The 14,439-nt window shown below is 43.4% G+C and overlaps 1 protein-coding gene across 1 annotated transcript in view; it reads right to left on the reverse strand.

Moving 5' to 3' along the window:
- The window catches only part of NAPEPLD (N-acyl phosphatidylethanolamine phospholipase D), a 90,010-nt gene that overhangs the window by 56,246 nt on the left and 19,325 nt on the right, over positions 1 to 14,439 (reverse strand). The window lies entirely within an intron of this gene.

Consider the following 14,439-nt stretch of genomic DNA (forward strand, 5'->3'; position numbering starts at 1 on the left):
ATGACGTAAGAAATGTGGAAGCATTGGCACAATTTTGAAAAGATGAATAAAGAATAGGCGCTTTACAGATAATGTTCCTTTTTCTTCCCATTTCCCAATTGCTCCCCAACAATGAAAGCGATCTGTAAAATTCCTCCATGTCTTCTCTTTCCCAAGCTAAATTTTTTTTCAATTGTTACTCACTTTTCAGTGTTTCCAGATCCTTTTTCATATTGGGATACATCAGACACAGATCACAGCTCTAGCTCCCTTTGGGAAGTGTTCTGGCTATTTCTCTGAGTCCCCAAAGAGCACTTGTGCTCTCAGTCTGATCAGCTGCCCTTCCTGGTCCAGCTCACTCTGCTTGCCGCCCCTCTGCCTGCAGCTTGGCTGCTTGTGCCAGACCTTCTGTCGCTTTCAGTACCATTAGTGGTGCACCAGAGCCCAAGAAAATCATATTTCTGTGGCAAAGGGGGAAGACCACTCCTATTCCCATATGATTTGATTGATTATCTTTCACAAGTACCAAGGATGTGTTGCTTAGACCCCAAAGGCCCCAAAGTCTTGAAGATTTTATGAAATTGCTGTTTAATTGTTTTACTCCCAATCCCTCTCCATAGGAATCAGGTATGAATTTAAAGGGGAGGGATTGCCTGAATCAGGAGATAAATTCAAGTGACAAAACTTAAGCCCAGACCACTCCTTGCAACACTTAAGGCTTTGCAACTGGGCCAAGGTTAGCTGTCTGACTCTTCCTTTTGGTTCTGTTCCCTCAAGAGGTTCATCCGTCCATCAACCAGCCAGACAAACCCATGCCAATCTGACTTCCAGTGGTGAGCTCACATAGACTCAGCTTGGGGGCTCCTATAGAATTCCTCATAAAGCACGTACCCAGAGCTGAATACCATATTCCAGGCAGTGTGGATGTGCAGAATGGAGAGGGAAGATCCCTTCTCCAGGGTGGAACACTATAGTTTTATAAAAGTTGCCTAAGGGCTTCCCTGGTGGCGCAGTGGTTGAGAATCTGCCTGCCAATGCAGGGGACACGGGTTCGAGCCCTGGTCTGGGAAGATCCCACGTGCCGGGGAGCAACTAGGCCCGTGAGCCACAATTACTGAGCCTGCGCGTCTGGAGTCTGTGCTCCGCAACAAGAGAGGCTGCGATAGTGAAGAGACCCGCACACTGCGATGAAGAGTGGCCCCCGCTCGCCGCAACTAGAGAAAGCCCTCGCACAGAAACGAAGACCCAACACAGCCAAAAATAAATATAAAATAAATAAATAAATAAAAGATTACTAATAAAAAAAAAGGTTGCCTAAGATGGAATTACTTTTTAAAAAATCATCACACTGTTATTAATATAAACTGAACTTGCAGTTTGCAAGAAGATTCTTTTTAGGTTGTGGCTTACTTATATCTTCCACTAATCTCCTATTTGTATGGTTGATTCTTTGAACATAAATGGAGAGCTTTTAAGTTTATACCTATGAAATCTTAATGTATTGCATTAGGCCCATCACCCCAGCCTATTGAGCCTATCATCTTAGGTTACAGTTTGGTCTCTGTCAAATATCCTTTCATGTGGCAAAAACGTGACTAAGGTGATAGGTTTTTACGGAAAGATGTAAGAAAAAGGCCTCTTGGACAACCAGACAAATGCTTATCATTTACGACACAGCAGTAACTCTCCTGGCTCAAAACATCTTTGGTAGCCTGAGCAATCCAAATGCTAGTGACACTATTTTGGAGGCCCCAAATCTGTCTTTGTTTCTCTCTCTCTGCTTTTTTCTTCACTTTGCTTCTACTGCCCCCTTTGCTGCTGCTAATTTCTACTGCCTTTCCTCTATATCTTGGATTCAAAATGCCCTTAATGTGAATCTGATGGGGTCTGATAGTCACCGCACAATCTGTGGGGCAGATTTCTCATGCGGACCACTGACAGGCCACTGCTCTGTCGTGACTAGCTTAACCGAGGATTTTCGCTAGAATAGCAATTATTAGTCCACTCAGATGTGGCCGACACAATGAAGTCACTTGACAAAACTGTGTTCATTCAACAGATATTAACTGGTCACTTATTGTGTGCCAACTCTTGTCATAGTGGCTGGTGGTATACACCAAGTCCCTGCTCTCAGGGAGCACTCATAAAAAGAAAGACGGTAATTTGACAAAAATTGAGTGCTAAGTGCCATTATATACATATATAGAAGAGGTAATGAGAGAGACTGGGCTGGGGGAAGGGATTACATAGAGTTGACAGGGAAGGCCTCTTTGAAAAGATAAAATTTAAGCTAAGACTTAAATGATGAGGAGTTACTATTGTCAAAAATCTCTGTAAGCGTATTCTCACACATTCCAGAGAAGTCTAGCAAAGGTCTGAGTATGGGAATGAGGCTGGTGTCCAGGAACAGAAAGAAGGCCAGTGTGGTCAAACTACGGGGAGTAAGGGGAAGAGAGGCAGAAGATAAAACTGGAAAGGCAGGCAGAGGCCAAATCATTTAGGAGCCACTTAGGAGTTTTAAATACGGAATGTGTGTTGTGGGTGGGAAGCAAGATCTGGTTTAAACAAGATCACAACGTGGTAACATCAGAAGGTACTGCCTGGAGATGCCTTATTCAAGCTGTCTGGCCCTGGCAGGCACTTAGCATTTCATACGTTGTTCAGTCCACTCATCCAGAAATTCCTGTCCCTCCATCTTTCTGTCACTTATGACTTTTTTTTTAAAAATAAATTATGTATTTGTTTTTGGCTGTGTTGGGTCTTCATTGCTGCGCGCGGGCTTTCTCTAGTTGCGGTGAGCGGGGGCTACTCTTCGTTGCGGTGCGCGGGCTTCTCACTGCGGTGGCTTCTCTTGTTGTGGAGCACAGGCTCTAGGTGCGTGGGCTTCAGTAGTTGTGGCACATGGGCTCAGTAGTTGTGGCGCACGGGCCTAGTTGCTCTGTGGCATGTGGGATCTTCCTGGACCAGGGCTCGAACCCGTGTCCCCTGCATTAGCAGGCGGATTCTTAACCACTGCGCCACCAGGGAAGTCCCCACTTATGACTTTATAAGCATGCTTTTCAATGTTCTCATCCAGGTTATGATATGAACATTGCTTAAGAGAGAGCATCTGAAGGTCCCAGCCATCAGTGATAATGGAAAAATCCGAAACCAAGGTCCAGATCACAGTACAGGAGGGTCAGCTGAATGACCAAGGGGATCGCTCAACTTTCCTCCCCATGTTCTCCCCCACCCCACTGAAAGAGTGAAAACCTGTCTGGAACTAAAAGATGAAAAAAAATCAGCTCAAACTGAAAAAGAAGAAAGGGGGGGGAAAAGAAAAGCAGCCCTGCTGTCATTCAGGCTGGGAGGATGAACACAGAGCCAGCTGCAGAGTTAACAGGAAGCACTGCTCCCCCAGTCTTATGGCAGCTGTAAAATGCCACACCCCTCCTCTTTGAATGGCTGCCTCGTTCCTTCCAAGGATGTCCCAACCCATCTTATTATTTCCATCTCTTACTGGGGATTCGTAATTGCTAAATAGCCCTCCACTCATGGCAGCGCCCACCACCTGGTTTACTTCTTCCCTTAAACTCACAGCAGAAACAGCATCTAATACAGAGCCTGCCCCTTGCTTCCCTTATGCCCTCCTCAGAATCCTTCAGAAGGAACTTAAGACTTACGAAATGCTTCCCTCCTCCCTCTCTTTAGTGCTCTCCCTCACCGCGTGGGGTCAGTAAATCGGGTTTTGTGGGACCACAGGTTTGTGCCTGGGGATCTTAATACCCAGCTCCCTCTGACCCCTCCCTGCTTCCTCTCCCCTAGCGACTCTGAAATATGGTCCTGGTGAGGAAGTCATTCAATTTTAAAACTGAGATACTGGAATTTGAAATTATAAATGATAAAGATGCATTCACCTCTCATCTGTGTGCTATCTGATTAGTGGAGTAGGCAGTGATATTGCTAGTTTTGCTACAGAAGAGGGGGTAGGGGACTGTGTCTCGACGTGCTCTCAGAAGCCCATGTCCTCAAATCCCACCAGGATTCCTGTTGCTATTGGCAATTTCCTTCAACATACACTTTTTTAAAAACTACTCTAGGGGCTTCCCTGATGGCGCAGTGGTTAAGAATCTGCCTGCCAGTGCAACGGACACGGTTCGAGCCCTGGCCCGGGAAGATCCCACATGCCGCGGAGCAACTAAGCCGGTGAGCCACAACTACTGAGCCTGCGCTCTAGAGCCCACGTGCCACAACTACTGAAGCCTGCGCGCCTAGAGCCCGTGCTCTGCAACGAGAAGCCACCACAATGAGAAGCTTGCGCACCGCAACAAAGAGTAGCCCCCGCTCGCCGCAACTAGAGAAAGCCCTCGCACAGCGACAAAGACCCAACACAACAAAAAAAAAAAAAAAAAAAACCACAAAAACAAAAACTACTCTAATTTTGGGACTTCCCCAGCGGTCCCGTGATTAAGACTCCTGCTTCCACTGCAGGGGGCATGGGTTCAATCCCTGGTAGGTGAACTAAGATCCCACAGGTCGCATGGCACGGCCAAAAAAAAAAAAACTACTCTAATTTTGTATAAAAAGGGTTCTAATAGCTACCAGCTGATGTTAATTTTTAGGGTTTCCAGAATTAGCAAAATGGCCAGCAAGAATGCTGAAGCTGCTCCCAGGAATGTTTATGTTTCCTTAAGGTAACGACAGAGTTCACTGTCACTACAATGTGGAATTACAAATATATGCTATTGACACTACCGGCTCCATGCTTGACCTTGCTTTACCAGGAATGTTTATGTTTTCTTAAGGTAACGACAGAGTTCACTGTCACTACAATATGGAATTACAAATATATGCTATTGACACTACCGGCTCCATGCTTGACCTTGCTTTTCCACGAATATAAATTTTACTGTCTTAACGTTAATCATAGGTTGCATATGTGATGTTGCCCCTAAGAACAAAAAAACTGGAGTCAACTGTGCTCAGACACACATATTTACACTGGAGTAAATATGTTCATGGAATAGAAAGATCGTGGGTTTGGACTCAGATCTCAGATCGCCTTTTCTTAACTCTATGACCTTGGGCTATCACTTATCCTCTGAGCCGCAGTTTCCTCATTTATCAAAGAGATAATTACACCTACCTCGCAGGGGTGTTCTGAGGTTAGTGAGAGTATATGCAAAGTCCTAGCACAGTGTCTGACACATAGTAGGTGCCCAGCGAGCAGCTGCTATTTTTATTACTATCAGTCCCATCTAGTCCCCAACTACGTAATTCCTGCTCCGCCCGTAGTGTGATGTCACCTCACACCCACTCCAGCCCCCCCTCCCCACTGGGCGGCTCAGCTCCGGCCGGTGTGTAGGCTGATCCTGACTGCAACGTCCAACCATCTTGGCTGTTGGTTTTCTTATCCTCCTGCTTCTGCTTTGAGATCTGGACCTCTGCCCTGTTCCCATAGGCCTGACTCTTGGTGCTCTGTCCAGTACCAAGTCCCTCTCCTTGGGACCCTCTTGTCAAACCTCCCAACTCTCATAATCCTTCCTCTACTAGGAGGATCGAGGACAAGTCTTGCTCACAAGGCCAGTCCAGCAATGTGGTCCTACCACCAGCTAACAAGCCTCCCCGATTCCACTGCTTGGAGTTCCAAGTATCATTACCTGCTCTGTCCTTCCGAAGGCCTTGCCCCTCCCCAGTTGGGGGATTCCAGTTCCTGGGAGTTAGATCTCCCTTCATCTGGCTTGGGTAATATGTCCTGCCTTCTGCAATACACCTTTCTCCTAGTACCTGTTCTCTGAATACCTGTCCCAACCCAACTATCAGGAATCCCAACGCTGATTCCTGAATGCTGTTCATCTCTCCTGCCTATTCATAGAGGTAGATGGATCAGGATAGTAGAACCATCATACTGAAGCCTTTAACTGAGGGGCACACTGAGGTGTGTAAAATCTGGTTAAGTCTTCGACCTTTTGACCTTGTAAATGGTCAGGAAGACTGCAACTATCAGGATTGAAGTACTCTGGGGATGCAGGCAAGTCACTGCCTCTGTGGAGTTTTAATATATGATCATTTCAGATTCATTTAAGGAGCTGGAGAGTTCAGCTGCGCTTAGCATTAATGTTCACTGGGGACAGAGTTTTCATTTAGATAGTAGATTAGTGTTGTAATTTCTATCGCCACTTCTTAAAAAACACAGCTGTCAGTTGGTTGTTGACTATATTTGGGAGCTAGAAAGTATTAATAAGCAGGCATAGCTGGTACTATTTTGTCAACATTGTCTCCTAGGTGTGCCTAGCGCGGACCAGCAAGTCACTGGGCTCGGTCACCTTTATTTCTGACGAGGCATCTGGGCAAATTTCAAGCGCTGTGTGTTGTTATGAAGAATTGTTTTTCTAATGCTTCTACCTGCCTGTTGGCAATAATCTAAGTTATAAAGAAGACAATTAAAAAGAGCATTTTATAAATGCATGTTCACTTTAGAAACTTAGAAAAATACAGTGAAGTACAAAGAAGCAGATAAAAATCACTATTCATCCCAGCATCTAGAGATAAACACTGCTAACATTTTTATGCTATCATACTTGTAGTTTAAAAATAATTCAGTTTGCATATAATGTTATGTGTTTATTAGGAAATAACGTTTTGGGGAAAAATAATAACAGTAATGACCATCACTTACTGAGCACTTATGTGCCAGCTTCTGTACTAAGTGCTTTAATATGTATTAACCTATTTAATTCTTCCAACAGCACTGAAAGGTAAGCTGGTGAAACAAAAGTGTATTCAAACCAGGCAGCCTGTCTGGAGTGTGTGTTCTTACCCAACACACTATACAAAGAAAACAGAAGCTACTCATAATCCGAATGGACTCAGAGGACACCTTTAACATGTTACACTTCAAGAAACAATTTTCAAAATTCACCAGAAGTTGTATCTTGTGATTCAAGAAGCAAGAGAGATATTAAACAATGCATCAACATCAATAACATTTATTAGTTCTTTTATATGGCACTGCTCCAAACTTGAACATTTTCTCTCACAAGCAAAATGATACCATAAAAACTAACCTTTTGTCAATTATTTTATTTCTTAATGCATTTGATCAATTATATTGAGCATCAGTGACTAAGGGGAAAAGTCTGAATGAAGAGGGAGATAAAGTAAGGAAAACAGGAGCTTCCCTGGTGGCACAGTGGTTAAGAAACCACCTGCCAATGCAGAGGACACGGGTTCAAGCCCTGGTCTGGGAAGATCCCACATGCCGCAGAGCAGATAAGCCCGTGCGCCACAACTACTGAGCCTGCGCTCTAGAGCCCACGAGCCACAACTACTGAAGCCCGTGCGCCTAGAACCCGTGCTCCACAACAAGAGAAGCCACCGCAATGAGAAACCCACACACTGCAAGGAAGAGTAGCCCCAGCTCGCCACAACTAGAGAAAGCCCGCACGCAGCAATGAAGACCCAATGCAGCCAAAAATAAATAAATTAATTAATTAATTTTTAAAAAAAGAGAGAGAGGAAAACAGCAGTGCCTGACTACAGTTTAAAATTAGCCTCTTCTGGACTAGATTACTCTTCCATGGACTCTTGCAATGGTTCTCTCCCTGGTCTACCAGCACCCACTCTGGCATGCTTCAATCCATTTTCCACAGCAGCTAGAGTTTCCTTGTAAAACACAGATTTGGCCTGCTACCTCTTAGAATGAAGACAAGCTCCTTACCTGGTTCACCAGACCCTGCAAACCTCACTCGCAAAAGCGTTCACAGGCTTCCGCAGGTGCCTAAGACTCCCAGGCCCTCTCCCTCCCAGTAGCCCCTGCTGCGCCCTCTGCCTGCATCACCGTCCGTAATACTGCTTCTCCTTCCTCAGCTCAGAGGACCATACCTCAGAGGAGCCTTTCCTGACCTCCCTGAATAGGCCAGATTCCCGTCCATTGAGGACTTATGGCACTGTCCACCTCTCCTTCTTAGCATGTCACAATCCCAGTTTTAAATTGGTGCATTTGACCATTTATTGGGTATCTGTCTCCCTGACTGGAGTGTGAACTCTGTGAGAACAAGCTCCGTGTCACCAATAGATCCCCAAGGTCTAGCATGGCGCCTGGCACAGAGTAGGCACCCAAAAAGTTAGTAAATGAATGACTAAACAAATATTTACTGAAAAGTTTACTTCCTATTTTTATAATAAGTTGCTATGTGAAATACTGTGTAATTGAAGTGATAACGTTAATTTATATAACATTAAGAAAAAACAGTCTGATACAGAGTGAACACTAAGCTGATTTTACTGTCCAATAGTGAGCAGAAAATTAATCCAACAGGAAGGGATTCAGCTTTGTGGGATGGAGCCTCAAGGAACAGAGGTGATACACAGTTTTAAAGCCAAATGCACAATGGTCCATGATCTAATGGGCTTGCTGACTGGTTGAATTCAGGAAGTACAATTTAATTCAGACAGTACAATTAAGTCACAGACAAAAACTGACTATTTCACCATCAGGGCACTTTGCTGCTGGTTGCAACCAGTATTCTTAGAAAAGCTATTCCAGTTCTTTCTTCTGGAGTCCTGACTGCTGGCTACCTTGAAATTTCTCTTGCCCTCCAAAACGCAGAGTTCTGCAGATCCTCACTTCGGGGACTCACCCAAAAAGACTGTCTTTTCTTTTACCTGGTTGGTACATTGGTTTGCATTCATCTCTAAAACAAAGCCGATGATATCTTTCTCAAAGGATTCTCATATAGATTATTAAGATAACTCAAGGAAGGAAGATAGTAAGTGTGTAATCTACTACTTAATAAAGACCACTTAGATGTTATTGAAAATGGTGTTAGTGGAATCCGCCTGCCAATGCAGGGGACACGGGTTCGAGCCCTGGTCTGGGAAGATCCCACATGCCGCGGAGCAACTAGGCCCGTGAGCCACAACTACTGAGCCTGCGCGTCTGGAGCCTGTGCTCCCAACAAGAGAGGCTGCGACAGTGAGAGGCCCGCACACTGCGATGAAGAGTGGCCCCCACTCGCCGCAACTAGAGAAAGCCCTCACACAGAAACGAAGACCCAACACAGCCAAAAATAAATAAATAAATTAATTAATTAAAAAAAAAAAAAGAAAATGGTGTTAGTGATTCAAATGATACAACTGTTTTTGTTTAAGGACCAGTATGCCAAGCCCCTCTAAATTTTGCTGTGCTAGTAAAGACTATCTCCATTTCTATATTAGTCTTCTAAAGGAGAACAGGAAAGATATCTTATGGAGAATCTCCCTGAACAAGTTTTTCTTCAATATATTGTTGACCAAAAAATTAATAGTGAATGTAAGAAAGAAACAGAAAATTTTATTTGAGCCAACCTGAAGATTATAACCTAGGAGATAGTCTTCCAGAAAGCTCTGAGGACTGTTCCAAACAGGTAAGTATGGGAAGATGCAAGAAACTGTGTTCTTAAAATTCTCTCCTGAAAATATTTAACTATTTGAGGGCCAATCTGCCAGTTCTCCCAGAGCCCAAAATGCTTCATCCTGATCTTTGCCTTGAATTCCTATCAGGGTGTATTGTAGGTCAGCAACTACAGTGGCTAATGACTTGCTCCTTGTAGAACTGGATGGTGGGCTATGCTCTTTATTTTACAACACCCCCTCTTTCAGTCTTAATTTCAACCTAGGTTTCAGACCCATTTCATGACCAGTTTGTCGCATGGTGCTAGGAACGCTCATTCTCAGGTCAGGCAAGGATTTCGTTGATAGGCTACTCAACGTGCTATTACTGCACTAGGCCCTGTTAACTGTAGTGAAAAGCCTCTGGACCACCGGTCTTACTAGTCTGTCATGGTCCAGGAAATAGTTTCCTCTTGTTGCTTCTTCCCATATCTAGAGTTACACTATTATAATTATCGATCTTATAGAACTATATATTTGGTCAATCATTTCAAATCACTTAGTCATCATTATTTATAATAAGAAGTTGGTCATACATTTGGTAATGCAAGAAACAACAATCTTGTAAAATAGGCAGAAAACAAGTAATATAGCTAGTAACATTAATAAGGTCATAAGTAATGTTATCTCCTAAGTAGTTACATGGCTGGCACCAGAAGAAAAATAGATCGTCATGGTTGAGCAGGTATTTCTGCCCTGGGGGAGGTCTGGTTAATGCATAATGCAGATGCACAATGCACACCAGAGGGGCAGGAGGAGGCCCAAATGGGCAGAGAAACATTTTATGTTTAAATTTTTCTTGTCTTAAAATATGAACTTCATTTCATCGATATTAAATGAACTCATGCCTTCAGTACCATAAAATTCAAGGCCGAGGTTGTTCTGGGAAATTTCTTAGAGGTCTTGCGGAAGTAAAGCCTTAGAATAGTGGAGGCCATGAAGCATAGAATTCGGTCAGAGCTTTAGGTTCTTTTCAGCATCTCACCTCTATTTCTTAGAAGCTGTGTGACCCTAGCTTCTCAGAGCCTCAATTTTCTCATCCGTAAGGTGATCATATTAACTGATCACCAGGTTATTTTAAGGACTAAAAGACAAAGTTTTCATGGGAAACTTAACTCCCATATAAACTGAGTAATCATTATATGTGTATACAATAATATCACTTTTATATACAATAATAATAACTGGGCCTAGTTCTCCATAGAAACACGACCATATTACCCCATTTATTGGCAGTAAGTTAGTCATATGCACCTAATAAATTGAAACCAAGTTCCCTTACCAAGTTTATGGTTAATCTCTCTATCTAAAAGTTTATGTCCCCTCTGACCTCAATCCTGTGCTAACTGAACACTAATCAACCAGAGTCGGATGACTATAATGAATGATGTTATAGACAACAGCAATTTACATACTAATAATATCTACAATACATGGTATTATAGATATCATCATTAACGTACAAACTCAGATTGTTCCTCCAGGGCAAGATGAGCTAATAGACCCTGGAGCTGTGGACCACCTGGCCAGAGGCTCATAAACCAGAGACACGCTGACTCCCAAAACTACAATTAAGAAATGTCACAGATACGTCACAAGACAATGATTAATCCCAGGCTTTGTTCTTCCCCTATAAAAGAACCCCTAACTCAAAGACCAAGTTGGAATGGATATGAGGCTTGTTTCCCACTCTGTTGCTTGGCACCCTGCAATAAATCCTACTTGGCTGCAAACTCCTGCTGTCAGAGTTTAGCTTTCTGTGCCATGGGCACATGAGCCCTTTCGCTCAGTTACAAAAGCTCAACATACTAAAGAGTTATGGGACCCCAAACACAAATGTAGAAAGACGACCAAATGACCATTATGGGGTTTAAAACCTTAACATTGGCATATGTTTGAAGATAATGTCATATCTCTAGTCAACCAGAGAGGAGTACATTAATACAATGCATAAATGCAATGTCCCCACCTGATTAAAGGCATTATATTATTGGTACATCAATGATATTCTAAATGAAAATTTTAAAGAAAAATATATAAGATTTGATGTGAGATAAGCAGAAGTAAGCTGTCTGAAAACAAAATAAACATGTTAAATTTAGTCCTACAGGATACTGGCTTTAAAGAAAAGTCTCCAGGTAGAGTTGTAGATGAGAAAGCATCCACCTTCCCTGTGTGTACATATGTTACCAAACCAAACTTGGGTCTGCTCACCCACTGTGCAGCAAAGCCAATTTACTCATGCAAGGTTGTGGTGAAGGAAAGTACAGCACTTATGTGCAGGGCACCAAACACGGAATACGGGCAGCTCATGTTCGAAAGACCCGAACTCCTTGATGGCCTTCAGGGAAAGTTTTTTAAAGGCAACATTTGGGGTGAGGGCTGAAGGGTGCATGACTTTCTTCTGATTGGTTGGTGGTGAGGTAACAGGGTGATGTTTCAGAAATCTTAATCATCAGCCTCTGGTTCCAGCCAATCTGGGGTCTAAGTGCTTGTGGTTAGCATGTAGTCACCATCCTCCACCTGGATGAAGTGGGGCTCTTAGTTCCTGCAGAACAACTCAAAGATTTCTGTCAGATTGTTCTGTATACCCTTGAGGAGGAACGAGGACTCTGTTTTATCACTGAACCATTGCCATTACTTTTCTTGTTTAACTGCTTTGTTTCTGCATTCCCTCACTTCCCTAATTAGTAACTGCTTGAGCCTGCTCTTTGGAACTCAGGGAAGGCCTAGGAGACTAAAACCTTTTTCTACGAGCAAGAAACGGGGGACGTGGAGGGCCTTTTGTATCCGGGAGGGCTCTACAACGTTCTGCTCAGTTTCAATCCTCCCCCCTTCTTTGATATTCCTCAATCCTGAAGGGAACAGGGGCAGGACAAGACACGGAATAACATTTCGAATAGAGAGGTTAATCATAAACTCAGCATGGGAACTTGATTTAAGAGGGGCTCGGTTTCCTATATATGTATGTTATTTATCTATATACATGTGCATACATATAGCATATGTTTTCCCAAAGAAATTTCCATTTATTTGCTGCAAATAAGTAAATCATTTTATTTATCGTTCCCCTCATTTTATTTTCAAGGTGGAGAAAGGATTTCATGAATTATTCAAACTGTCTTTTTATGGCTGAGAAAGGTCCTGCTATCTTAGAAGCAGCCTGATCTGAGACACTTAAAAATAGGCCTACTTTTTGTGTGACTTTTAAAGTTCTTGGTAGCTAATGTCCAGAAGCAAAAACTGTGTGTAGACATTGCAGCCTGATCCTTCCTGAAGGAAAATCCTAAATCACCAATTTCAAAAGCCTTAGATTTGCTAATAAGGAACATTGAAATCTGCAGCCATTATGTTTCACTTTAAGCAGATTTCCTTACAATTCAAAAGTACAAAGAATCAATCTCAATGCCCTGAAGTCTCTTCAGGCTATTGCTCAGCTATTAATCACGGGAAAAAAAAAAAAACTATTTTCAACTTAATTGGTTGGAAGACAACCTATAGATATAAAAAATGCAATTTACGGCCCACTAATGAACAGCTATTTAAGAAATGCTCACATTGAAAACACTATTTATGTACATTATAAGAAATGTATAAAGCAGAATACTACTTAATTCACATAAAATCTTTCTGGTCTTATTTGCTTGCTCTGTTTTTTCAGTTCCTATCTGCTGCTTCAATGAGTGAAAAGAACCTCTAGGCAGAAGCCATTGAAATACTCTTTTAACTCTGAGTATTTTCATTATATATTGCTGGCTGAATCATAAATGCTGATGCTGGCAAAGTAGTCACAGTAGAACAAAGGGGATTTTTAGGTGCTTCATCTTCTCAACACCACTTTATTACTATTGTTATAAAGCTTTGGACAATCAGTTACGGTTTGACTGCCTGTTTAGCCAGCTTTTGTTATATTTTGTTATAGCTCAAAAATCAGTTGAGAAACTCTCTATCAAGGCTTAGAATGATAGAATTTCAGATTCAGAAGCGATCCTAAATCAGTGAAGGTCCTATTAGAAAACAGAATTCCATGCAAAGGGTTTAACTGAAGATAATTTAATGGCAAGATGATTTATAGGGACGTGGGCAAGGTTAAGGGATCCAAAAAGGGATGAGGAACTGAGGCGGGAGATAGATGGGCCCCAGGCTGAGCAGCTGGAGTTTGTCCCCTGAGGACAGAAACTCCAAGATGAAGAGAAGGAGGAGCTAAGCCCTGCCCAGATAAGAGACCACATATTTCTCATTCGTGAGGTCAAGGAGACCTTCCCGACTACACATGCGCAGAAAGGCTCCTCGGAGGTCCAAAGGGAGGGGGCGTCACCTCATAGTAAGGGATGTCAACCTACCCATAGGCCTCTTCACTAGAATCCATCTTGGCTAAGAAATGCGCGCACGCACCCCCCCCCCAACACACACACACACACACACACACACACACACACACACACACACGGCAGGATCCTGAGATAAACCAAATACGGACTCAGAACCAGGCAAAGCAAGATGATTGGCCAAAGGAAACCTGGAAGAAATGCCCCATATAAGTGATTCAAATTACCACGAGGGCACGACTTTCTCTCTGAGCCTGCCCATGTGTGCCTATTCACACGTACTCTTTTCCCCCCTAATAAACACTTTACTTGTTTCACTACTTTCCGTCCTTGTGGGAATTCATTTCGCAAAGCCAAAGGGCCAGGGGCCTTGTCACTGGTCCCCTGTGGTCTAGTGGCTAAGATTCAGCGCTCTCACTGCCGCAGCCTGACTTCAGTCTCTGGCTGGGAACCGAAATCCTGCTTCAAGCCGCTGCAGGCCAAGCCACCCAAGATCAGAACCACCCAGGACTAACAGTGGGGTTGTTACTACTTTGACCGAACAGGGCAAGGGCAGAAGACAGTGTCATGAGTGCTGGGAGGGTTGGAACTGTGGAGGGAGGGAGCTGCAGTCCTACCCAGAGGAAGACAGAACCACTGCTGGAACTGAAATGCTGAGGCAGGGAAGCAGCAGGAGGAAGGACCTCCATCTCCCGCTCTCCATCCCCTGGCAGTGCCTCCT

This window comes from Balaenoptera musculus, chromosome 9 (genome assembly GCF_009873245.2).
Source record: "Balaenoptera musculus isolate JJ_BM4_2016_0621 chromosome 9, mBalMus1.pri.v3, whole genome shotgun sequence".
NCBI lineage: Eukaryota > Metazoa > Chordata > Mammalia > Artiodactyla > Balaenopteridae > Balaenoptera > Balaenoptera musculus.